The 24,537-nt window shown below is 50.6% G+C and overlaps 1 protein-coding gene across 3 annotated transcripts in view; it reads right to left on the bottom strand.

The window, feature by feature from the left end:
• Positions 1-24,185, bottom strand: part of LOC117283381 — a 130,522-nt gene extending 106,337 nt beyond the window's left edge. For all 3 annotated transcript variants that reach the window (XR_004514357.1, XR_004514358.1, XR_004514361.1), the window contains exons 1-2: positions 24,153-24,185; positions 8,089-8,191 (exon numbers count right to left, since the gene is read on the bottom strand). The gene's annotated coding sequence lies outside the window, so the exon portion shown is untranslated. The remainder of the gene's footprint in view (positions 1-8,088; positions 8,192-24,152) is intronic.
• Between the last annotated feature and the right edge of the window lie 352 nt (positions 24,186-24,537).

Here is a 24,537-nt window from a genome sequence, read left to right as displayed (position 1 = left end):
AACTTTTAAAGACATTTAACAGTCATGTAGCCTCTCAATGCAATCAGCAGTCCAGAAGGAATCTTCACATGTGCATATTACCTTCCCTGGCTAGTACTGTCCCCTCGACTTGACCCTGGCATCCATGTCCAGTTGTAACTGGCTGTCTGAGTTTCCCTGGCACTTTCCCACATGAAAGTGGCATTCCCAGGCTCCATTCCCAAGCTGTGACCTCCAGCCCCACCCAAACCACTGCCCAGGTGAGACCACCTGGAGTGCCCGCTTGTGCATCCTCCACCTCTCCAGAACTGCAGGGTGGTGGCTCCCAGGTTCCCACACGGCCCAGTGACAAGCCAGGCTGGCCCTTCCAGGGGCACAGCCATCCAGCCAGGATGGCACTTCCGGCAGCCTCTTCCTCCCCAGGAACTGACAAACGACAAAGCCCTCTGGCCTTAGCCAGGCTGAAGCTCTCTTCCACCCATGAGCACCCAGCTGTCAACGCAGCATAACGCATAGCAGACGTTCAGAAAGATCCGGAGAAGGAATGAATGCATGAACCAGGGCGCAGCGGGTGAACAAGGGTGCCATCAGCGTCTGACATTCCTCTTTCTTCACCAGTCCCCCTTCATCCATGGCTCCCCACCACCCTCACCAACATCAGGAGGAGGCTCAGTCTCTGGCTGATGCCCCATGACCTGAGCACACAAGGTCCCTACTGTCTCGATTCAGAGAAAGGAGTGGCCCAGGACTTTGGGGCGGCTCCCTTCCCCCTTTCTGCCCGAGCCATGGCTTCTTCCTGTGCCTCCTTCACTTAGGACAGGTAAGGACACCTGCTGCATCCCAGCTACCACACAAGTCAAAGTGAAGCCCTGTCCTCAGGATATCATTGCTGTATGAGGCACAGAAATAAAAATAAAAACAGCCTACCCCTCCCTACCCATAGGTTCTGCATGCACAAATACAACCAACCATGGATGGAAAATATTAGAAGATAGAATTGCACCTGTAGTGAAGACATTGTTTTTCTGTCATTATTCCCTAAACAGCACACAGTGACAACTAACTGGTGTTTGCACAGTGACAGAGATGATTAAAAGCATCCCAGAGGGTATGTGGAGGTTGTGTGCAAATGCTACAGCATGGAACTTGAGTCTCCATGGATTCCGGGACCTACAGCGGACACTGGAACCAAATCCCACAGATGCTGAGGGACAACTGTACAATGCTGTGAGCAGAAGGATGGGACCTCAGCACAGAGCAGGAGTGGTGTCTCCTGCTGTTCAGGGGGGTGATTTACTCACATGGGTGCCCAGGCCTCTGGATAGCCTGCAGGGCCTCAAGGGTGGCCCTTTAGAAGAAGTATCACCCTCCTCCTGCCTCAGCCTACAGAGGAGACTGCTCCTTCCTAGGAGCCAGGCCTTGGGAATCTGTGGGGATATGAGGACTCCTCCCTCTCGGGACAGGGAGGGTCACCACAGAGCACAAGACACCTGAGACTGTGCCTTGAAGTTGGAGAAGAAGAGCTGTGGCATCCCACTTCCACATGGCAAGGGCCAGTCCTTGTCACCTGTGGGCACAGGCCTGGGCCACATCATGTCCCTGTGACCTGTGGATGTCACAGGCCTCATTCAACAAGCATCGGCAGAACTTCAAATCCTGTTCTTGGACCTGCGTGGCTTTCCCTGGGGAAACAGTGCAGAGAAAAGTAGCGAGCCTGGGTCTCCCTTTCCCTCACACTCCTCTTCATCTTAATGCATCGTCTCCTGTTTCACAAAATGACAACGGGAAATGTTTAGCTCCTTTTATCAAATAACCCCACTTCTGAGACTCCGGCAAAGGACGAAATCCCGCACACAGAGAAAGCTGTGGGGACCAAGTGGTTCTGCAGAGCAGCGTTCGAACTCAAAGCACAGCCAGGGGGCAGGCTATGTTTCCGCATGGAAAAATAATAGCTCAGTCCAGGTTTTAATAAAAGGGGAAATCCAGTTATGATCTTGAGTGGGAGGAGAGATGCAAACTTTTATGTGAGCCTCACTGTGTGGAAAAAAAAGCACCTGCATGGAACCAAGACTGAACAGAGACAGCTGGTTTCTTTCTCGGTGTGCTTGCCCCTCGCATGTTTTTAATAGCTGTTCTGGGTAGCGAGATTACAGGAGGGTTCCCTCTAAAAAGAGTTCAGATGGGGAAATTTTAAATTCTGTTTTTTCAGTGATGATATTGAGGCATCAAATTGCTGGGACAAAAAGGTAGTTCCCACATGGTGACAAAGCCACTGTCAGGTTCATCCTCTTCACGGGACCCCACCAGACTCTAGGTATTCACTGAATTCGTTCATTCAAAAGTACTCACTGAGCACTGGCAATGCCAGGATGCACCTGCTGGCTGGGGACACAGAGTGAACAAGGCCCGTGAGCACCCCAGGCTAGTGAGGGAGGTGTTAGACCACTCAGCTTGGAACCATCACCAGGGGCCTAGGAGCCACAGATAACACGGCATTGGATGGGACCAAGTCTGGCCACCAGCTACAGGAATCCAGCTATGACAATGAAACAAATGAAGGTTTTTATCTCTTACAGAAATCTAATCTAGACGTGGGCAGCCCAGGGCTAGAAAGATGGCTTCCACAAAGCCTCCAGGGCCCAGACTCTTGGTAGGCTTCCACTCCAAGATGGCTAATATATAGGCCCAGAATAGATGCCAGAGCTCCAACCATCACATCTGTGTGCTCCAACATATAAAAAGGAAAGATGCAAGAAGAAAATGAAAAAAAAAATAATGATAATCAATTCCTTTTCAATTTCCTGGAAGGCTTACCAGCAACTTGCTAGCTACCAGGAAAGCTGTGTGTGGTCTTTTAACTGTGTGGGATGCAGAGAAACAAGGGGTTAGGGACAAATTCCAGGGGGAGCACACACCTCCATCAGGGCTGTGGAGGGGCTCTGAAGCAGAGTTGGAGTCCTGGCCCCAGTCTGCCACTGCAGACACGTGAGTCCCTGGAGCATCCTGGCTGTAAAGAGAGCACTCTGTACTCAGACGCTGTGAAATATTGACGAGGCCACGGGCAGTGAGCCTGGGGCATAGGGAGGCCACAGTGCTTCAACCATAGCTGCTCCTCTGAGGCGCAGAGGCGGGCGACAGAGGAAACCCACACCACCTGCGAGCCCGAGGGACAGCGGATCAGACACAGAAACCAAGCCTGACTGGCGGGGTCAGGTTTGCATCTGCGCGTGTCAGGCACAGTGACCAGGATACGCCTTTGGCCTCTTGGTGACCCTGGGACTGAGAGCCACCAGGTCTCCCTGCAGGAGCAGAGGGCATGGCTGTGGGTGTGGCTGGAGACCTCTACTTGGATGCATGTCTGTCTCTCTGTCTCTGTCTCTCTGTCTCTCTCTCTGCCTCTGTCCCTCTGTCTCTCTCTCTGTCTCTCTGCCTCTCTCTCTGTCTCTGTCTCTCTGTCTCTCTCTGTCTCTCGCTCGCTCTCTCTCTCTCTCTCTCTCTCTGGTGTTAATTGGGAATTGAACCCAGGGCCTTTGCACTGAACCACATCCCCAGTCCTTTTTATTTGTTTATTTTAAGACAGAATGTAATGAAATTGTCTAGTCTGGGCTCCAATTTACAATTCTCCTGCCTCAGCCTCCCAGGGGGCTGGAATGCAAGCATGAACCACCACGCCCAGCTGCAGTAATGACTCCTGAGGCAGCTGCACAGGGCTGGGGCAGTGTAGAAGGAGGGACTTGGCCTCCTGAGCCTGTCCTGCATGCCTGCCCTGCAAAGGCTTTGCCTTTGTTCTCACCAAAGTCTCAGAACAGCCCCATTGGAGAAGCTGAGGCTCAGGCAGCTACATGACCTTTCCACAAAATGACTTGGAGTGGCCATCAACACACCAGAGGCCTCTGAATGCCCAGACTCTGACCAAGGCCCCTCTGCACCCTGCCGTCATAAGTCAGCTCTGTCTGCACCAGACACGTGGCTGGGGCAGTGTTTCGGGGACACAGAGGAGGTGTCACATGACTGCTGTTCAGGTGCAACACCCCCGTGTTTAGACCATCACAGCCCATAATCAGCTGCCACTGCAGAGCAACAGGGCCACTGTGGTTTTCAAATCACGGTGACTTTTATTTAGCTAAAATGGCACAGCCCGGGTTCACCCAGTTCTGCATCAAAGAAAACGTCTGGATTTAGCCTCCTGACTGTCTACTGGCTGGCCTCCTTGCAGGGCCACACCACACACCACACACCATGGACCCTGCCCCACACTGGATCTTCTCACACCATCTGCAACTCTCCTCCCCAGCTTGTCCCGCTGGCTTGCACACTGCCAAACCCAAGCCAGCCAGGGATACCTGCTGCTCCAGGAAGGCCTCCCTGCTTGCTGCAGCCTCTGCCCCCAGCCCACTGCCTCTGCTTCCCTGAATGACCAGCTCACTGGCCTCCCGGTCAGTCCGGAAGGAGGCATCTATGTGCCAGGGAAAAGGAAACAAGGATATACGTGAAGGGTGAGGGAGCCAGGTCCAGAGGCCCTGCCTGCCCTGGTAACAGTGATGGTGACAGGGTCTCTGAGGAGCTGACACCCTCATTCCTGTCCAGGGGGGAAAGGAGGTGGGCTGTATGGCCCAGGGCAAAGCACTGATGCTAAGGTGGGACAAAGCTGGCCCATCAAAGGCCCCTGGGTGACTGTGCAAAGCCAGGACTTCAGGGGCACTGAAGAGCAAGGACCAGGAGCCCCCAAAATGCCAGGGGACAATAAGCAGCTCCCTCGATGAATGCTAGAGGAAATAAAGGGGTTTTCTTAAGAGAGCACCACTCAGTGTATTTTTGTCCAACATACTGTGTGTGGTGGGGCTGGGGAAGTGATCAGAATTAAACCCAGGGCCTTTTCATTGAGCTACATCCCCACCCCTTTTTTAATGTTGATTTTCAGACAAGGTCTCACTAAGTTGTTAGGTTCCCCAGGCTGTCCTCAAACACACAGTCTTCCTGCCTCAGCCTCCTAAGATTACAGGCATGTGTGCCAACCCCAGCTCAACCAATAGGCTTTTTAACAGGAATCTACAAATGAAGCCAGACATTCAGGTCTCGATTCCTTGCTATCCTGAGAAAGGTGGGCCTGCCAACAGTCAGCTGGCCCTGAGGCTGGGGACAAGAAGCCATCAGGGAGAGCCCAGGAGAAGCAGGAGTTCTGGAGGGTGGCTGCCCTTGCCCACCCCATCCAGGAAAGGTTTTGCCACCTGCTGCCTCAGCCCCACCTCCAAGACAGGCACCCTTAGAACTCTTCCTGCATGTGTCCTGTTCCAGAGCCCTTGGTAGCCCTGGGAAAGGATGAGAAAAAGAAGTAATATTCACAGGGCACAAACATAAAACTAGGTGCACATGTAGGTGAAACCTACTAAAGGAAAATTCAGTAATAAACAAGTATCACACATTCCAAAGCCTACAAAAACATTCGGAATTAGTCTGCTTTTTGGAATTGCCTGTGATGGCTAAAGGTACATGTGAGCGATACACACAAGAAAACTGAGTGTCAAGATAACTGATTTCCCCCCATAACTCAAGATCTTAAACAGCTGGTTTTGAGTGATTACAGGTTTTATAGATCTATGTCCAGGCAGTGAGATGGTTCTAAATAAAGCTTCAGAATCTAAAATTTAGTAAGTAAGTAAAAGTTAGATCTCGCTATGGTTTGGATAAGAATCCCCCAAAAATGTATGGATTAAAGTTTGTCCCAAGTCTATGGCACTGCTGGGAGGTAGTAGAGTCTTTAAGAAGCAGGACCTCATGGGAGGAAGTGACATCACTGGGCATGCCCTGGGGAGGGATCTGTGGAACTCTTCCTCCTCTCTCTCTGCTTTCTGGCCACCGTGCTCCCTTCTATGATGTTCTGCCTTGCCATAGGCCCAGTGCAACAGAACCAGCATGCCATCCACTAAACCCCTGGAACCTTTTCTTCTTATAAGCTGATTTTCTTGGGTATTTCCTTACAGTAACAGAAAGCTGACTAACAGATCTCTTTGCCTGAGAATGCTTATGATCTCAGTGTTCAATGTGACTTAATTTAAAAGATAAGAATACATGTATGAGTTCTAGATCACAAGCCTATATGTGCAACAAGTATCACTTTCCCCAGGGCCAGGTCTGGAGGGTCTAAGCTTCCACTCCACCAAGGACCAGTGGTCACTGCCCTCAAAGGCAGACATGGGGTCAATTCTGCCAAGTGACAGAGACAGAAGCTACATGTGAAGGGAAGTACAGCTGGGACACAGAGCAGAGGAGGTTTCAGGGAGAGACTAGGATAAAACACAGAGCGTGGGAGTCGGGCTCGGTGTGGGAAAGCTAATGCTTGTGCAATGTTCTGCTGCTGCCAGAACTTCTCTGCAAAGCCGCAGGAATGGAAATTTTAAAAACGAATCATCAGCCTATAGCAAATTAGTCACCCAGCAAATTGATCACTTGGCAAACTGGCTTTTAGCAAATTGATCCAGGGTGCAAAGGCTCCTGAAAGGCCACCCTGCAGCCACGGAGCAGAGCCTGGCGGATGGCAACGCTCTGGAGGTGGGGCTGCTACCTAAGAGAGGACCTCAGGGCTCAGCAAGGCCCAGCGCAAGTAGAAGCCGGAAGCCTGGTGGCATCTGAGGACAGCCACAGGTCAGGGTCCTGGGAAGCAGCTCTCACATCCTAAAGGGCACTTCCAGCCACTCATATGCCCTGATCTGAGGGCTGCATCAACATCTTCACATTTGAGAATCTGCAAAAAAACTTCAGCTGGGCAGCAAAAGACAGCTGACCTCTGATCACACAAGCAGAGAGTAGCAGGCTGAGTCGGGCCAAGGCCTTTGCATTCCCCCACTGCACACTGCACGGCAGTAGCCAGTGACTGCTTCCCATGGGCTCCTCAGGCGGCAAAGGGCCACTTTCCCAAGGCATCCCATGGGAACTGCCCCCACATCCCAGGGTATGGGGCAGTAGGCTCAGTACACAGGTGGAAACTGAGGCTCAGAGAGTCAACAAGCAGACTCTGTGGGTAACCTTTGCTCAAAGGCTTCTATGTATCCCTCCAGGGAAAAAACCAAATGGCCTTTTTGTTTTTTGATACATAGGCAAAAGCTTTTGTGAAACTTCTTTAACTAGGTTTGCACTAACACATTCTTCTCTGAACCTTGCTGTTTTCATTGATCAAACTATCATTTTAAACAATTACTTCAAAGCGCCATAACACACTTAGTATATACTACTAGTAGTAATAATTCTGATTAATATATAATATTATGTGTCACTCCTGTGATATAACTTTTCCCCCTGGGAAATATTTCAGTTGTTTTTAGTTTTTGTGTTACATTCAGCTCTCTATAACATTCCCAAAGAATGTCTCCCCAGGACTCTGTGAATTGCTACATTTACTAATGTTGATACAATGTATAACTTTCCCCACATGATACAATAAAATGTAACTGATCATTTTAAGTTACTTCAAGTTTCTGTTTCCTAGTTCACACTGTTCCCTCCTTAGACCCCATGACTCCCTCCTCCGGTTGCCAGCTCCAGCCCTGGAAGGTGGCTTTTCTGGCTGTAATCTCACAAGTTTGAGCATCCGATGATGGTATCTGTCCCATGAGATGAATGCTGGGCAAGGGCAGGACCCTCCCAGGCAGGATCACATTCCCTCCTACGAATCCAGAGCCTGCCGTTCACGTTCAGCCTCAGCCAATATGGGCCTTGAAGTCATTTATGAGAAGGTATACTTCAAAGTTTAATCTGTGCAACCAAATGGTCCTGTACCTCCTTAATCTGCTCAAGTCTGAACATCAGTATAGATGCTGGCTGGTAGATGGGTGCACCTGGGCAGGCTCTGCACCTGAACCAGACCCACCTCGGCCCCCACCCCACTGTGGTGCAGAGGGGTGGTGGGACCATCAACCCAGCCATTTGTGTGCAAGGGACCCAGTCTGAGTCAAGCTTAGCCCACTAGCTTTTCCAGGCAGACCACACACTCCCCAAAGCTTCCTCTTCCTTCTACTCTGATGCCTTGTGATTATGAGACCCAGAGTCCTTTTGGTGACAACTCCCATGACATGTAATGAATGGAGTTATGACAAGAAGTCAGCAAATCCTTACCAGCAAACCACTCGGTGGACATCCAGATCACAGAGAGGATAGGCGGGAGCATACTCTAATGGCTGTCCCTCTGCGGAGTCCATTGCAGGAAATCCCAGGGGGCCTTCAAAACAAGGGAAGAGAAGAGTAGAGCCCAAGAAGGGGCCCAGCATGTGGTAGCAGCATGGATCCCACAGACACTTGCTGGCTGAGATCCAGTGGCCCGGGGACCATCACTCACATCTGTGACTGAGGTCCTTGTGCCCCTCACTAAGCCAGCCCTGGACAGCTTTGAGGACACAGGCCATCAAGAATAGCCTCTCTGCTTCCCAGGAGCCATGGTCCAGCAGGAAATGAATCCAGAATTCAGACACGGCTGGGACAGAAGGGCAGTGTTGCAGTGGACAAGGACAAGAGGCCGGTTAGTTGTCAAGTCCCCTGAAATGGCAAATGCAATGACAGCAGGACAAGACCACCAGCTCCTGTTCCCTTCCCCAGCCTGACTCAGAAAGGAAAGATCCCATACGTCCTCCATGTCCTAGCATTCAGAAATCTTTTTCCACTAAGTTTATGGGTACATGTTAGGCATACAGTACAGTTACATTCATCACTGGGAACTTGTACCTTTCCATGATGCATCTTGGTTCTTATTTTTTCCCCCATTCTCCTCCCTCCCTTCCATCCTTCTCACCCCTCCCTCTTTACAAAGACTTTGTTTGCATTTTTTTCCTTTTCTCATAATTTCCTCTTTTCCCTTCTTTCCTTTCCCCTACAACTCCCACTTCCCTTACCCCTTTAGACCTTTTCTTCCTCTTTCACATTATCAGTTATACATTTTGATCCTTATTACACTTTCAGTTTCTCACCCCAGAGAGACTATTCAGTATTTACACGTGTCCTATTTATTTCACTTAAGTGTATGGCCTCAATGTGCATCCATTTAGCTATAAAAATCTCTAGTTTCTCATTCTTTATATATTTCATATATTCATATATTTTATATATTTAAAAAAACACATCTTCATCAAGTCTCCAGCTGATGGGCACTTGGACTGTCTCCAAGTTTTAGCTATTATAAACTCTGCTGCTATAAACATGGGTGGGCATGTATCACTGTGTTATGATTCTTTTCATTCTTTTGGGAAGATACCCAGCAGGGCAATAGCTGGGTCAAACAGGACTTCTTATCCTAGCTTTTTGAGGTATCTCCATATTGATTTCCATAGCATTCAGAAATATATGGACTTTTCTGGGCTTTTCTTTCCTTTCCTTGTACTGGGACTGAGCCCAGGGAATCCACACTGAGCTACATCCCCCAGCACTTGTTTTATTGTTTTATTTTGAGACAGAGTCTGGCTAAGTTGATAAGCTGTCCAGGCTGGGCTTTCAATCCTCCTCCCTTGGCCTCCGAGTGCTGGGGTTTCAGTGTGCACACCGCCCTGCCCAGTTTGTGCTATTTCATTTTATTGCCTGTTGTGATTAATGATCAAGCCCCATTTTGCAAAGGGTTAGAGTGCTTGCTTGTCATTGGAAACACTGAGGAGAGAGGTGGGATGCTGGAGCACTGGTTTCCATTCCCCAGCCAGGCTTGGTGGCAGAGGAACCCACCACAGGTACCATGACAGGTGGAGCAGGAGGGAAAACTGCAACAGGCTAAGTTCCCAGGGCTATCACAGATGGAGAAGAGCCCTAAGGGATGCCGGCCTAAAGTCGGGTTTAAGGAGCTCCCTGGGCTTCCCTGCATCTCCTTCACACCAGTGCTGTCCAGCCTTACAACCCAGCACCCACTGCCGAGCAGCCCGGGGTGACAGGTGAGTGGCATGGCAGCCAGTGCAGCTGTAGACCTGGGAGCCTGTGGGAGGGGCCTGAGGAGGTTCATGGAGGAAGAGGGTGAGGAGGACGGGAAGGAGGAGAAGGAAGAAGAGGAGGAAGAGCAGATCTCACACAGCTCCCACTTTATCTTCACCAGGTACGGCAGCATGGAGTGAGACCCACACTGCAGAAGGGGAAGTTGAGTCCCATGAGGGTGAGCACCATGTCAGAGCTCACCCACCAAGAAGAGCCCAGCTCTTTCATGGTCAGGGCCACTGAGCTGTCCCTTATGGTAGCCTGCTGTCACCACCTGTGATTCCCTCGCATGCACGTCCCAGGACAATGACCTGTGCCCACGCCAATGGCCCAGGTGCCATTGCTGCCAGGTGCAGGTGAGGCAGTCTCAGGGATGCAGAGGACAGAGCAGAAAGTAGCTATAATCTCCCCCCACCACTCCCAAGAGCACAGAGTCTGCTTCCTGCAGGTGAGGTCAGGGTGGCAGCTGCCATCCCGCCAGGGGCACTGTGCCCACTAACCCATCTGCTCTGCCTTCTCTGTCCCCTGCAGAAGGTGCAACCGCAGGCTTTTGTTACTAAATTTGTCCCCTTCCTCTGCCCTGAGCACTTAGTGTTGTGAAACCCTGGCGTCCATTGGATGCTTTGTCTTTTTTTTTTTTTTCGTAGAATTAATGCATATATGAATGCATAGAGAAAACTGGCATCTGTGTAGCACTTTCTAATTTTCATCCAGCACTCCTGCGAATATCATATTGGAATTACAGATGGGGAAACTGAGGCTCAATAACATGAGGCTCCTACTTGGGTCCTGCTTCCCCATGACAACTTGGGATGGGATTTCCAGCTGCCCAATCCTGGGAAGAGAGGCGTTTGTTGTCTGCCCATGTACAGCATGGTGGAGCCCTGGATGCCTGGCTCCCACCTGGGCCACCAGTGAGGCTGGAGCCCAGGAAAGCCCTAGAGGAAGGAGTGCATCCAAAGCCTCAGCCAGTGGGCACTCAGGCCTCTCCAAAGGGGCCTCGATGTTTTTCCCAGGCTAGACCTAGAGGACTGGAAACACCCCATCCATGGAGTCTGATTTTGACTCCCTTTGGGGGCCAGGAGGTGGAGGAGGTGAGGCCCTCAACTCACTAATCTTAAAAGCAAAAAGTCTCTTCTTGGATCCCACAGTTGTTCATCAACATATTTGCTGAGTGTGTGGCATCCGAGCCCCGAATGCCTAGCGCTGTGCCACCAGGAAGGCACACAGCCGGCCGTGACATCCCCTCCAGCCACCCCTTCATCAGCGCTCATGCCAAGCTGGCCAGCATCCTCCTTCCCATGCCAAGCCATGTTGTGCGGCCCTGGAAAATGCCCCTCCTTCTCCATGTTCAAGCTCCTTCTCTCACTTCTTTTTGTCCACTGTCCTTGTAATCAGACTGTCTATACCATAGGATTCAGATCCTAAATCCTCAAGACGCCCATGTCAGCTCTCCAGGAAGATCTCCTGCCAAACTCCACTCCAGGGGCTGCTGGACTCTGCAGAGTGGGCAGCAGTCACACAGGCAGCACATCCACAACAGCCAAGTTCCCATGGGGCCCCAGGCCAACCTGCTCCTCCTCCCTGTCCTGGTGAGCAGCCACTGATCCTGGCACTGTCCCCACCCAGCACCTCTTGAAGCTGCTCTGCTCTCCTGTCCTCTCTCCCACTGGCTGCCATGGCAGCCTCCTCCTCTGCTCCTGAAACAGTGCCACGGCCTCCTCATTGGCCCCAGCCTCTCCCAGGCTGAGGACTGCATGGCTTCCACTGGACCCCAGGCTGTCCATAACCAAAGTTCCATCTTGTCCTGGGCCTCCTCCTTTCTGTTCTGCTGCAATCATGGTTAACACAGAAGGGACAGCATCCTCCACACAGCTAGCCTGTGTATGTGGTTTTCCTTCTACCTGGTGTCCCTTTTCCCAGGAAGTCTGTCCCCACTCCATCTCTACCTGGGTGCTCTTTCTGCTCTTCCTCCAATGCCAGCCCAACTGGCCTCCCCAGAGAGGACGGGCCCTCCCTACTCCTGTGCTCCTTGAGACCCTGCCCTGCAGGGACCACCATCTGCTCCTTTGTCTCTATGGGTCCCGTCCCTGGTGTCCTTGCACCCCCTGGTGGGCCTCCTCAAGGGTCTGGAAGCATAGGTGGTACTGGTGGGCCCAATGGAAGACAAGAGGCATCCTGCAGGGACTGCACAGGACCAGCCCAGTGGGGCAGGAGTAGGCAAAACACCCACCACCACCTCCAGCCCTGGCAGCTACAGTGAACCCAGTCTGTCCAGGGCTCTCAGGGGCAGAACCAGGATTAGGCATCATACCCTCCCTACCTGCGGGGCTCATGGTGCAGGGATGCTGGGGAGAGCTGGGGCATCTAGAAAGTCACCTCCACCATGCACCATGCATCTCCCCAGCAGTTCAGGGCTTGAGCCAGACAAAGGCAGAAGGATGGAAGGACAGGCTTTGCTCACCCAGCCAGAGCCTCCCAGAGCAGCTCACCTTCAGAGCTCAAGGAGTTCTTGCTGAGGGGAGCTGGGAGGCTCCTTCTCATTGAGGAGCCTGAGAAGCCACCCACGGTGAGGACAGGAGCAAACGTGCTCCAAGCAGAAGGAAGCACGTGCCTGCCCACTGAACAGCGAGGACTCCAAAGCCCATCAGAGCTGAGAGAGGCAACAGCACCTGCAAAGGGCAGGGAGAGGGAGCCGAGGAGATGCAGGTGCCATTAGCAACGTCTCCTGCTTGACTTGGGGCCAACTAGGGTTAAAGGCGACATGCTCCGCCTGACCTTAGTGTTCTCCGATCTGGGAAAAGATCAGTACGGACCCGCACACCAGTGCCTAAGGAAAGTAATCAGGTGCAGGGGACAGAACCTCTCCTGGAAGAAGGTCAGGGTGCCACAGCCCTGCTCCTTCTCCCCCTCCTCCTCCCCCTCCCCTCTTCTTCCTCCTCCTACTGCTCCTCCTCCTTCCCAGACCCAGGCTGTCTCCTCACTCCTGATCAGTAATAACTGCATCTCAGGTTGCAAGAACTGGGCTCAGAGAATCGCTGGCCTCATACCCCTTTTTACAGAAAAGGAAACTGAGGCTCGAGGAAGGAAAGGGACAAAGCCAAGTTCATCCAAAGCTCTGTGCTCTGATCAGGCTCTCACATGTTTTGTCAGTGTATGCAAACAGCTGCTGCTGGTCTTGCCCTCTCCAACTTCTGCCCTCCCCACCCAGAAATGGGTCTGAATTCTAGCCAGGGAGGAAGTAGGGTGCTATGGAGCAAAACTGCAATGGCATTCAAGGCATTAAGGAGAAGAAGACTGGGGACAGTCCAGAGCCACACTGCTCTGTGTCCCCACTGGCTGTTTACCCTCGGCATCCATTACGCTATGTTCTGGCTTCCCTATGTGGGCTCAGGACGACTGAAGACAGGGCCAAGTTTGTCCCTTGCTCCTGCCACAGAGGCCCCTACAGCCAACCAGGGTGTCCACATCTCACAATCACTCACCCACAACTACAGTGGCACAGGGTGCAGGCCCTGAGCTCTCCCTGCTGATGGCCCAAGTGCCACCCTCCCACAGCTCTGGCACCACCCACTCCCACAAGCCTGATGCCACAGAGCCAGGGAACACAGAGACAGGCCTCTGGTGCCCTCTGCTGTCCAGCACTTCTGTCCCAAAGCCTGATGATGACACCTGGACTGGGGAGGGAGATCAGGAGAATGTCACAGCCCCTCCATAGACTTTCCAAGAGCAGGCAGGAAAGCATCATGTATCAGCCCCAAGTGGACCAGCACACCAATCACACCAGGGAGTATCATGGTGACAAGGGACCCCAAAGCAAAATGGCTTCGAACAGCTGAGTCTGTGGGGTTGGGTCCAGGGCTGCCAGGGGCTGTTGGGGAACCACTCCCTTCCTCCCCTTTCTGGGGTCCAGGTTGAGGAAGGAGCTATTCCCACTGCATTCAATGTTGCTGGCTATTGTGAAAGTCTCTCTTAGCTACTTCCCTTGCTGCTGAGACATAGTACCCAACAACCACAACTTAAAGGAGGATCAGTTTATTTGGGCTTATAGTTTGTAGAGGATTCAGTCCATAGTCTGCTGGCTCCAAGGCAGACAGCATGGCAGAGGCCATGGCAGAAGAGAGCTGCTCACAGCATGGTGAATAGGAAGCAGAGAGGAAGAGAGGAGCTGGGGAAGGAGCCACACCCTCCGGTGACTGCCTATTTCTACCAGACCCCGCCTCCTAATAGCAAGTCAGCTATCAGCCCCAATCACCTTCCCAAAACCTCGCCTATGAGTATATGAGCTTTTTGGGGACATCTAGATGTGAACCCTAACACTTTTAATCACACCTTCTTGACCAGTGTAGTCACTGGCTCCTGCCCATACCAAAGGGACTTGGCTGTGCACTTCCACCAAGGGCATGGGAGTCGGGGAAATGACCGACGACTGCCACAACACCGAGCATTCCACTGGTTCCTCCTCTTGTGAGCAAAACACTCACCCCTCCCCAGTGAATGCACCCCCAGGCCCTGGCACAGTGTCACACTCAGGGACAGGACCTCGGTGTGGTATGCTAGAGTCCACATCAGCAGTGAGGGACAACGATCCCTTCTGGGTGTGCAGGTGTGACCCTCCACACTCCTCACACACCAGGACACTGACAGGAGGCACAGTCGCATCTGATTGGCCAGTGAATTATTTAAGATCATGTCCTCCTTCTCAGTGGGCCTCACCTGCTGCCGGCTCATCCTGGACCATGTGTGGGAAAGAGGACTAATCCTTCCCCTGGGAGGAAGAGTCGGGGTCACCTTGCCTGGGCTCTGGAACAGACAATTGCAGTAGGGAGGGAAGATTTGGCCTCTCACTATCCCTGACTGCTTGCTGCTTTCTTAACTTCCCTAAGCCCCAGTTTCCTCCTATAGAAAGGCAGGCCAGTAATCCCTATTTCTAACCCTCACTTTCACAGGCCTCTTGGGCCTCGATGGAACCCATCCTTTCTCCTGGTTTCATTGTCTGAGCTGGGTCACAGCCACCGCACTTGCCAGTGGCCTCTCCCAGGAATGTTGGCTGCTCCATGGGGAGAACTCATGGGAGCAAAAAACAAAGGAATGAATCTATAATTGTGAAATGTAAGGCAATGAGACCAGAAAGGGAAATATTTTGGTAGGAAGAAGGGAAGACAGGGTACCCCAGATCTATGTGGATAGGAATTCTAAACTCAGTTGTTGACCCCTTTTTTCATGAGAGAGGGCAATAAGCCTTTTGCTTGACAGTCCCTGCTGGCCTTCCACCACCTGCTAAAAGGACAGTACCCCCACCCTTGTTCCCCACCAGCTTCTTCCAGCCCAAACCCTGCCTCTCCACCCTGTATGCTTTGGACCTAATAGCTTAAACTCTCCAGACTGCGACCTCGCCAAGACACAAGATTAGAGAAGGCAGAATCCTCCAACTCCAGATCCTTCTGTTGGCTGATCTCCTTCAGGACAAATCAAAAAGTAGCAGTGGTGAGCACTGGCATCGTGCTTTTCCGACCACAGAGCATGGCCAGGTTTATTATTTCACATGGAGCTGCCAAGGGGCCATCATTCTTATTATTTCTCTTTCATTGAGGCAGAAACAGAGGCTCAAAGAGGTTAAGCAATGTATACAAAGTCACATAGCTAGTTGAGAAGACGGGTAAAATCCATGGTCGAGCCTGTGTCCCTTCTACTCCAGCAGCTGTCCCCCACCCAGCCAGCTGATGGCTACAACCCTCAGCCTCAGGGAGAGCAACCTGAAACCCTTCCTCATGCCCCTGGGAGCTCACGACAGAGGGCACAGTTGGTCAGGTCACCACACATTGGCTTTCCCTGGCTCAAACCCTGGGCACTGGCATCCCTTCACAGGTCTCAGTACCTGTGGAACAGCGGGGCTGGTCTGATTCTCAAGGCCAGGCCCTGCCCCCTGGTTTTGCAGACCAGCTCTTCCACAGCCACTGCCAACAGGGTCTGCTCCCAGCACTGTTTCCACAGTTTGCCTCGGTGCCACGCAGGGGTCGAGGATAGTCTACTCCCTTCCCCATGCTTCAGTTTCTCTCTCTGTGCCGTGGGAATTATCCCCAGTCTTCTGCCATCTCTCTGCAGTAGGAACAGCAGGGGCCATGAAAGAACACAAGCCAGGGATTTAGCTCAGCGGTTCGGTGGCCTGCCTTGCAAGCGCAAGGACCCAAGTTCAATCCCCGGTACCAAAAAAAAAAAGAACACAAGCCCATGTTTCTCATAGAACCTTAGTCCCTTTGCAGAGGTGGAGCTTGAGTAAGGGTCTGAGAGTGAGTGTGGCCTCCATACTCTTGAGAAAAGGACTCCAGGGAAGAAGTAGGCTCCTAGGACACTGGAGTCAGATTTTGTAGGTAAACAGCAGCCACTGGTGCTGCAGAGCCTTCCACTACCCTGAGAGGCTCACTGGGACCACACCTGGAGAGGTGACTGGCATGGACCCTGCCTGGCTGTAGGCCACGCTGCAGGGGCTGGATGCCGGCAGCTTAGGGGCCCTGTGTGGACTCAGAAGGGGCATCTGTGCAGCCACCCCTAAGAGGCATGTGATGGTGTCCTCTTGGTTCTTTCTCAAAGAAGACAAGTAAGGTAAAAAAAAAAAAAAAAAGATCCTGCAGTGCATTTGTGATGGGCATAGGAATGCAGAATAAAATGATAAAATGTGTCTGATCAGAATAAAATGTGCTACTACTCCTGTAGTAACCATGATCAGGGACCCTGGTCCCTTTGATGGCAATCTTTCTAGACTTGGTTTGTCTGTCTGTAAAATGAAAGAGTTGCATTTCATTGAGCATAGAGTGCCTTTTAGAGCCAGTAAAAAATCAGCAGATTGATAGATAGTAGGAAACAGGGAGGTAGATCTTTTGCAAAGGGAAGGGCACCAAGAGACAGAGGGAGGGGAAGAGGAGGAGGAAGTATAAAAGGAGTTCAGTGTGTTATGTACATGTGCTACCTTTCCATAATGAGTGGGATCATTATGTGCTGCAAACATGCATACATAAAAATAAATTTTCAAAATAAATAATAAATACAGAAGAGATCCTTCAAGACTTAGGGGGAAAGACTCTCCAGTTCAGTGAGGCAGATGACAGGCCTGGCTGAATCTCCCACACCTGTTCTTCCCCTTGACCTTCCTTTGGGGGTCCCCGGCTTGTAGCCCATGGTCACCTCTTCTGCAAGGGAGGTGGCTTCCCTGGACTTTCCCATGATCGTTAGCTTGTGGGCTGATACCGCCGAGCTCCCAAAGGGAAGAACACAGGCTCTGCCCGGGCCAGTTAGAGTTCTCAAGGGAAGCAGAACCCTCAGGAAGTAAGACAGACAGCTAGAGATACTGGTAGGTGTGTTCACACACACACAGAGACATAGCATGTGTCTGCATAGGTATCTGCAGAGGTAATGGACAGAAAGAGGCTACTGTAACGAACTGGTTCCCAGATTGTGAAGCATATTCCAAGTCCACACACAGACTAACACTTCATGCTGCAGACCACAGTCTTGAGTCTTGCTACAGAGGAACAGCCAAAAATTCAGCTAGGATTTTATGCTTCAGTCTTGAGAATTCCCTCTTCTTTGGGAAATACCATTTCCTCTTATGGCTTTCAGCTAAATGGATGAGGCCCAACCACATTATAGAAAGCAATTTGCTTTACTGACTTACTAATCTCCTCCATAAAACACCCTCACTGAAGCATCTAGACTGGTGTGAGATCAAGGCCACTGGAGCTTATACAAGTCAACTTGTACAATGGCCCATCATGTCACTTCTCAAGTGTCCTATGTGCCCAGCCACCACTTAGGGTGCAAGGGTCTGGCCCAGTCATGGTCCGCGCTGAACAAATCAAAGCTAGAAAGCCCTGGGCTGGCCATAGACTGATTTCTCACTTCCTGCAGGTTTATTACCTTCCTGTTTTCATTAAGCCAGATCCTCAAGGCTCTGGGAACCAGACTCATGAGTACCACATTGTGATCATCATCGGCAGTGTACTGAGGGTGTGGCCGTGTGGCCTGCTCCTGCAGAGGGACCCTAGGCATGGAGTTCCTCCCTCATAGCTTGAGTCTCATGCCTGTGCAGGGAGGGTGTGGGATTCTGCAACACACAACATCCGCCGTGAATGAGGCGCCCTATCATTTTAGTAATGATGATTTTATTGCTTTTTTTACACACAATTAAAACTCACTAATTCTGATGTATCAGAAAGGGCAGTCAGCGGCTGGAAAGTCCACATTAAAAAATAATTTTAAAATAATCTAGTTTTATTACTTTAAAATATATTACTCCATCCAGGCTACTAAAGTGCTGCACAGCAAGCCCCTGAGGACCCATGTTAATGAACAAATAACAATTTGAGGCTGGTCCATCAATTACTGGTGTGGAAAAGGGTGGCTCAGAAAGCACTCGGCAACGCCTGGGAATGGGGTGCTACTCTCTGGAGACCAAGTGCACCTGCACACATCCTAGCCTGTTCCACACACTCCACCGCTTCTCTACCATGGGGACCACATCAGGTAGCTTCAGTGCAGGCAGGCCGGATTTCTACCAATTTTGCCCTGGTAGAGTGCGTGTTAGACATTTCATTGTGTCAGATCAAGACCCATTGTGTGCTTTCCTTTTCTTAGAAGCCTGTTGCAGGGTGGCAGCCTTGGCTGGGACTGTTTCCCTCAAACAGCAAGAAACTGGAGTTAGAAGCAGAGGCTCTGGAGTCAGACAAACACAGGTTCCAATCCCAGAACTACCTCTTGCAAGCTGTGTGACCTTGGGCAAGCTGCTTACCTTCTCTGAGGAACAATAAAGTGAAGAGAAGGGGATCTCACTTGTAGAGCAGCTATGGGATTAAATTAGGCAAAACATCTAAATTACCTCGGGGAGCACAGTGCTGTTGCAGACTGGAGTCAGAAAACGGGGCATAGTGCTAATGTGACAGAGGGTGCTAAATGATGGGTCTGGGTACTGGGCCTGGGGTGAATACTCAAAGTTGCCCACTCCTAGGCTCTGATTTCATAGCAGGAACCTAAAAATGATTATCGTGGTCATTACTGGTGATAAGAACGACGGTTTACATTTTACAAGAGCTACCCAGATCCTCTCAAAGTGCTGCCGAGGCCACTTGTACTTGAGGAAGGTAAAACGGGGGCCGGGATGCCTCCTGTCTCTTCCTCCTGCTTTCTATCTTTGGGCTGGTTCACTCCTCAGGCCCCTGCAGAAGAGCCTTGCCAGGCAAGGCTTGTTTTAAGCCCTTGATTCTGCTGTGCATCAGGATGGAGTGGATCTTGATGGGCTGATGAAGGGGACTCTCCTGGGAGATCCTGAGACGGGACGTCTGCCACCTCTCATTCAGCACTTAGCTCTGGGCGGTGCTGGCTTGGCAATCGAGAGATTATCCAGCCCAGCAGCTCACCCGGCCCACTGGTGCTCAGGGGAGGATGCTGAGTCCCAGACGCAGGGGAACTTGCTCAAGGCCCCAGAGTGGGTGTCCGCCCACACTTCACTTCCAGGAGATGCTCTTTCTCTGCATACACTAAGTGGCAGAGCCCAGCCCAGGGACCCAGCACTGCCCTCTCACTCCCTTAACAACCTCACAAGCCACCTGCTCCTCCTAGAACTCTTCCCTCCCTCCCTCAGTCCCAGTCATTCCCATGCACAGCAGAGCTCCCCAGGGAAAAGGCACTGTATTGTCTGACTTTGTTTACCCAATGGTGCCCAGCACAAGGCTGATCCTAAAGCTGGGATGAGACAGACTTGTGAGCATCCCTGAGGGCCAGGAAAGCTACTCTGCACCTACCTGTACTAGACAAGCCCACTATAAACACTGCTCTGGGTGTTGCCACACACCGGTGAAATTGCCCAGGTCCCCCTGCCAGCCTTGGTGTGAGGCACCAAGAAAACACAGGACACAGCTGTGGAATAGGATCCTAACAGCCAGACACAGTTGACTTAAACCAGCTTGAATGGCAGCAAGAGAGTCTGGCCCGCCACCCCTTGGCAAGAGGCTGGACCGGTTCAGGAGGGCAGGTAAGAACAGGCTTGCTCTGCTCAGGACCCGCCAGCTGGGCCCCTGCCCAGGAAGCCCAGGAAGCCCAGCCAGCGAGGCAGAAGCAGGGGTGAGGCCACCATGCCTGACAGCTGACCTCCCCCTCTTCCATTTGACAGTGATTTCCTGTACAAATCCTGAAATGACAGGAAGAACAATTGAGCAGTTGCACTGGAGAGGCCGTGTGGCCGATCTCAGAATTTTTCACTGGCAGCATATGATTTCAGGCCTGACATATGTTTAAGTCCACCCAGACGTGGTGGTTTCAGTTGCCTTTTCATTTGTTCTTCTGATTCTTCACTGCTGAGCTTCATGAAATTGATGTCATTTCCAGGTGGTACAGGTGCCCCACTCCAAATACTTTTAGAAATTCAGAAAAATGATTAGCAAGCTGATAGTCTCCCAGTACTATGAAATGCTGTGAGTTACTTTGAGTTTCTCCAGGACAAAAAAAGTACAATGATTTACACACCTATCAGTTTCCACTTTGACCCTCTGGTTACAGTATAATATAAAAATAATTTGTGTCAATAATTAGCCAGTGACTAATAATAGGGTATTAATAAGCCCAGTTTACTGATAACTCACTGTCTTGATTTTGTTCTGTCATTTTTAAACAATTGAATAATAAGTTTTAATTTTTGAAACATTATTGAAATTCAGTAGAATATTTTAAGCAAGAGCTAAATTATATACTCACTAAGCAAAAATATTACACCTGAGTTCCCACTATTTTAAATTTTACATAAAAATAAATTGCAGTCACCTAGTATGAATGACATGGTAACTCCAGTTCATTTGGCTTATCTCTGTAATAATGTACTCTCATTTGGGGGGGGCATGTACCAGGGATCGAACTCGGGACCTTGAGCTGTTGAGGCAGACAGTGGCACCACTGAGCTAAACCCCAGGTCCTTTAAATCTACTTTTTAACAGTGTGCATGTCTATAATCCCAGCACTCAGGAGGCCAAGGTAGGAGGATCACCATGAGTTCAAGGCCAACCTGGGCTACACAGTGAGACCCTGTCTCAAAAATTAAATAAAAGAAAATAAATCTACTTTTTAAATGCAAGAGTATATGACACAAGATACAGGACACAACTGTACTGGGAAAGAACATAACTAGGTCTGTACTGCACTTTAGAAGGCTCAGTTCTGCACCTTGACCCAGTGCCTCTCGAAATAACTGCCCCAGTGGGTCTCAGAGGAACTTTCATGCATCATAAAACTCTCCCTAAAGGGGAGGTCAAAAGACTGCCCCAATCTAAAGCTTATGGGCTTGTGGCTGTTACTGTCAAAGCCTCCGTCCTAGAGGTAATCACTGGACTCCAGACCCTTGGCAGCCACAACCACACCCTTCCTGACAGTAGTTGGCCCAGCCACCACCCACCTCCCCATCACAGCATCCTGGGATGCAGTGGACACCGTGAACCCAGCAAAAGCTCCCAGGAGCTACACCACCCCCATATCCTGCTCACAAACACTGCACAGAAAGAGTCTTTGGCCTCTGTGTCACTCCAAGCTGTCCCACATCTCTCAGGACAGTGACCACAGGCACCCAGGGCATGGGTCTCTGCTGCTGATGAACCCAGAATTACCAAGCACTGTGCTAGGAACAGTGGGAAACTGACTAGCATGATAATCGAGTTATTAAATATTTCTAATCATAAATATCCTAAAAGAAGGGCATGGAATATTTGTAAGACCTCTTTTCTTTCCCATCTAGAAGCACTAAAATAGGCAAGATAGTCATATCTGCACCAACTTTAGAGCCAGAGCTTTTGAGTTCAAATCCCAGCCCCATCTCAACTGGTGGCTATGGCACATTGTGCAAACCTCACTGCTCACTAAGCCTTAGTTTCCCCTTACAATGTGAGAATGCTAATGCTTACCCCTGCCCACCACAGAGGGTGTTTTAAGGATAAAGTGAGCTAATGTGTAACGAAGAGCTTTGTTGACCGTGCAAATGTTAGGTTGTTCTTTCAATAAACATTTATTAAGCATGCACTCGAGCCAAACGCTGAGTTAGGCATTAGGCCTCTCAAGTGTAAACATCCTGTCTTCCTTGGGATTCACTCTTTTTTTTTTCTTTTAGGTGAAATTCACATCACATAAAATGGACCATCCCAAAGTGAACAGTTCAGTGGCATTTTGTGTGTCCAGTGTTGTACAACCAACACCTTTATCAAGCTCCAGAACGTCATTGTCCCAAAAGAAAAGACGGCACACTGAGTTAACCATCAGCCTCTTTTCTTAGGAAACCTTTCCCTTGCTGTCTTTGGTCCTTTCCAGGCACTGATTCCATGCGCCCAGTAGCATCCTAATGTCCCTCCATCAACTATGACCTGAGCCAATCCCTGAATCCAACTGCAAGCATCCCAAGGGGAAACCCAGCCTCCTCTGCCAGCTCCAGGGAAGCCAGAGCCCTGAGCCTGCCACTTTTAATTACCCCAGAGCTGGGTGAGCAGGTAATCGCTGTGCATTTCAGTAAATTACCTCTCATAAAGGGGCCATCGTGTTTGCTCATGTGCCCTCCCTTCCGGGAACCAGCTCCCTGCTTGCCAACCTCTTATCTTCCCAGCAGTCTGTGCGCTTGGCGAATGTCCTCCTTGTCAAGCTGGGGACAGTCAGGTGCAGGGGGAGAGGGCAGTGTGTGGACAAATATTGGACTTGGCCACAATGCTGTCCGTATTGGGAACCCAATTGGTGTTATTGATTGACAGATCCAGGGACCAACTGTTTAGAAAGCTGAGCCCCCTCGGAGTGGGCTAGGTGTTTCAGCAAACAGCCCTAATACTGGGCAAACAGGGCTGTTAGAAGAAGTGCCCGACGTGTTAGCAGAACAAACCAAGCACTGAGCAAACAGCTTAAGAGAATGTGGGCCACCTCCTCGTAACCTCGACCGAGGTATTGATCCCACTAGAGGCGGGAGAGGGCCCACGTGGGGAACAGAGAGATACAAACCCCGGCAGAATGTAAATGTTATCTTTAAGCTTCGGCTGTCAGGGCCCTAATGGGCATCTGTTTGGAATTTGTCTTCTTGCAAATCTTTAAATCCAGGTCAGGGCCAGGCACAGAATTTAATAACAACTTTTCTGAGAGATGGGGGCTTGGGACTGATTTCATTCTTCATAAGCCCAACTGGGACTTTCTGTTTTTCTTGGAGGCAGCTGCCTCACATGGGAAGTTTCTGGGTGCAAGTCCTATGCTGGAAGAGGAAAATGTGAATGCTGGGCAGGAGGCTGCAGGAAAGAAGGAGAAGTCTGGAAATAAAAATGCTTCCTTTGATCTCTGAGCTGTTTGTGCATGAGAGCTGGTCAGGTGCAAAGCATTGTAGAATCAGAGCCAAGAATAAAGGAATTTTTAAAAACCTCTATCCATCTCTACCATTGGCATCTGTTCGCAGGATGACAAGAACTGCAGAAGGCCGTGGCTCAGGACTGGGGTGCCCAACAGGGTGGGTCTCCAGGCAGGGGCTTCTTGGAATAATGGACAGGAAGTAGTTCAGAGCTTGGAGCTCATTGCCAAGTGCCTAGGGTGGCATCCCAGCCCTGCCAGCGCCTGGTGACATAGCGAATCACCTACTTCTCTAACCCTCACTCCCCTCATAAAGTGGAAATGATAACACTCTCCTAAAAGGGGTGCTGCTCATGTCAGCTCTCAGTACTGCACCTCAGATCCTCAAGAACAATAAGAACTTGGGTCTAGAACCCTCTGTACAAAGACAGCTCAGCAAAGCCCAGAGAAAGGGACTTGCCAATGGCCACAGAGCAGTTCTGCAGCTGTGCGGGTCTTTGTGACAGTGGAAGTACATATGAGGGCCAAAGCTCTGGTGGGTGACAGGGAGAAGTTCAAGTCTGCCTCAAAATTGAGAGGACAGCAACTCACCTTGCCTCCCTCACCAAAACCACGTTCATGTGGGATGATCTATAGCAGTGAGAAGTGACACATTTGGACAAGTGGAAATGTTGGCTTCAACCAAGGTTGTCTCAAAGCCATTTGCTTTGGGGAGATGAGAGAGAACCAAGTTCACAACCACAGACTTGGGTTAAGCAGAGATGACTGACCCTGCTCCTAAAACCCTATCTTATGCGTCTCCTCTTGGCTCCAAGGGGCAGCAGCATGCAGGTTCTTTATCCTAAACCAGGATGAGGTCAAAAGTACATGGGAATGCTGGCTGTGGTAGCACACACCTGTAATCCCAGCACTCAGGAGGCTGAGGCAGGAGGATTGCCATGAGTTCAAGGCCAGCCTGGTCTGCACAGTAAATTCAAGCCCACGCTGAACTACATAGTAAGGCTCTGTCTCACAAAATTTTTTAAAAAGTACATGGCGAAACTTGTTCAATAAAATCATTGCCATTTCCATGGGTCAAGGAAAGAAAACAGTCATCCTAGAGTTCTGGAATTTAGTTTCACTAAACAACAAAGTCTTTGTCTCTTAGCAGGAAAGATGCCAGACTGCTCTATAGAGCCAGGGGAGGAGCAGGTTTGGGGTAGGACTGGATGCCCAGCCATTGGGCCATGCAACCTTCAGGTGGGAGGCCTGGCAGCCAGGAGCCCAGGGAACACACACATG

Source organism: Fukomys damarensis, unplaced genomic scaffold, assembly GCF_012274545.1.
Source record: "Fukomys damarensis isolate Sample0158 unplaced genomic scaffold, DMR_v1.0_HiC HiC_scaffold_25, whole genome shotgun sequence".
Classification (NCBI taxonomy): Eukaryota; Metazoa; Chordata; class Mammalia; order Rodentia; family Bathyergidae; genus Fukomys; species Fukomys damarensis.
Note: the sequence above shows the minus strand (reverse complement) of the source record. Positions and strands in the feature narration are given on the sequence as shown.